The sequence below is a fragment of the Lactuca virosa genome, chromosome 5, assembly GCF_052849685.1.
Source record: "Lactuca virosa cultivar CGN04683 chromosome 5, Lactuca_virosa_CGN04683_v6, whole genome shotgun sequence".
Classification (NCBI taxonomy): domain Eukaryota; kingdom Viridiplantae; phylum Streptophyta; class Magnoliopsida; order Asterales; family Asteraceae; genus Lactuca; species Lactuca virosa.
In genome coordinates this window covers 410,044,890-410,047,364 of record NC_136430.1, presented here as the reverse complement: position 1 = coordinate 410,047,364, position 2,475 = coordinate 410,044,890, and the positions used below count along the sequence as shown (strand labels likewise).

The following is a 2,475-nucleotide window of genomic DNA, read 5'->3' as shown; positions in this document are numbered from 1 at the left end:
GTCATTACAATAGATGATGTTATATAATGTTCCAATATACAATACTAATACATAGATAAAATCCAATCACTAGAATAGCGAAGTCCTATTCCTCGAGCATGTCCCTCAAATTTTGCTTGAGGAAGAGGCTTCGTGAAAGGGTCTGCCAAATTTTGATCAATATGAACTTTGCGAATACTAATTTCACCTTCTTCAACTTTATCCCGGATGAAGTTGAATCTGCGGATAATATGCCTGGTCTTCTTGTGTGCTCGGGGTTCTTTTTCCAAAGCAATAGCACCCTCATTGTCACAGAAAACGTCTAGGGGTCCTGAATGGTAGGGACTACCCCTAGATCCCCAATGAATTTCTTCATCCAAGCAGCCTCTTGTGCAGCTTCAGAAGCAGCAATGTATTCTGACTCTGTAGTGGATTGTGCAACAACACTTTGCTTGGAGCTTTTCCAAGATACCGCACCCCCATTGATAATGAACACATATCCTGATTGCGATTTGCAATCATCTCGATCAGTTGTGAAGGAAGCATCAGTGTAGCACTTTACACTTAAGCTTTCTTCTACACCTCCATAGACGAGGAACAAATCCTTAGTTGTTCGTAAGTACTTTAGGATTTTCTTCACAGCTCTCCAATGACTCTCCCCTGGATTTTGTTGGAACTTGCTTACCATGCTCATAGCATAAGCAAGATCAGGTCTTGTACAATTCATGGTATACATGATGGATCCAATTGCAGAAGCATATGAAATATCTTTCATCTTGTCTAGCTCAGCCTTTGTGCTAGGACATTGAGATGAACTCAGTATATTTCCATGTGCCATGGGTACAAATCCTCTCTTAGATTTTTCCATATTGAACCGCTTCAATACTTTCTCAATATATGTACCTTGGCTTAGACCTATTAATCGTTTTGATCTATCTCTATAGATTTTGATTCCAAGAATGTATTGTGCCTCACCTAGGTCCTTCATTGAGAAACAATTTCCAAGCCAAGTCTTTTCACCTTGTAAAGTTGGAATGTGATTTCCCATTATTAATATGTCATCCACATATAGGACCAAGAATGTCACCGAGCTCCCACTAGTTTTCATGTAAACACAAGATTCATCTTCATTTCTAATAAAACCACACTTTGTGATTTCATCATCGAAACGATGATTCCAGTTACAAGATGCTTGCTTTAACCCATAAATGCATCTCTTGAGCTTACACACTTTATTAGGATGCTTTTGGTTGACATAACCTTCGGGCTGATCCATATAGACATCTTCTTCCAAGTGTCCATTCAGAAAAGCGGTTTTGACATTCATTTGCCATGTCTCATAGTCATAATATGCAGCTATTGCAAATAGTATCCTAATTGATTTAATCATAGCGACTGGTGAAAAGGTTTCATCATAATCAACCCCATGAGTTTGAGTGAATCCTTTAGCAACCAATCTTGCTTTGAATGTGTGTAAGTTACCATCCATGTCAATCTTCATCTTGAAGTCCCACTTACTTGCAACAGTCTTGCTATTGGGAGGAGGATCAACCAAGTCCCAGACTTGATTTTTCCCTCATGGATTGCATCTCAGCATTCATGGCTTCAAGCCATTTGGTAGATTCGGGATGTATCATTGCATACTGGTAGCTGACCGGCTCACCAGCATTCGTCATTACGAATCACTCATCAATGAGAAATCCATATATCTTAGGTTCATGACAAATTCTACCAGATCTGCGAACGCCTTGTGTTTCAGTAGGTTGGAGGACAGTGATCTCTTCATCTTCAACAACCTCTTGTTCAGTACTAGTGCCAACTAAATATGCATTGGGTTGAGGTTCTTGATCTTCTTCAAGTTCCACACGCCTCCCACTTGCCTCATCCATTAGAAACTTTCTTTCTAAGAATTCAGCTTTTCGTGAAATAAAGATCTTATTCTCACTAGGGATCTAGAAGTAATATCGTAAACAATCTTTAGGATATCCTACAAAGATGCATTTGGTAGATCTAGGCTCAAGTTTGCTGGAAGTCTTTTGTCTAACATAATATTCGCATCCCCAAAACTTTCATATAAGATAAGGATGAAGGTCTTCCATACCACATATCATAAGGTGTTTTCTCTACCTTCTTAGTTGGTGCCATATTCAAGATACAGGCTGTGGTGAGTAAAGCATAAATCCAAAATGATAAAGGAAGAATACTTCGACTCATCATAGATCGAACCATATCAAGTAAGGTTCGGTTTCTCCTCTCAAAAACACCATTAAGTTGTGGTGTTCTAGGTTGAGTGAGTTTTTGGAAAGGGAACTTCCGTAACGAGGGTTTCCGGGCCAGCTTTCGCGCACCGACTAATCCCCCGCTGCAAACATGAGGCTTTGCCTCATGCCCTGGAGTCACTGCAGGCGAACCTCCATGGCCACAAGGGCTGAGTAGTGCCAGGATTTGAACATGGATCAATAGGTTATCCACCATATCTTCCACATGCCTTACCAA

The 2,475-nt window shown here is 40.2% G+C and overlaps 1 pseudogene; it reads right to left on the bottom strand.

The window, feature by feature from the left end:
* Positions 1-301: 301 nt before the first annotated feature.
* On the bottom strand, positions 302-1,027 carry LOC145113971 (secreted RxLR effector protein 161 pseudogene; annotated as a pseudogene).
* Positions 1,028-2,475: the final 1,448 nt, after the last annotated feature.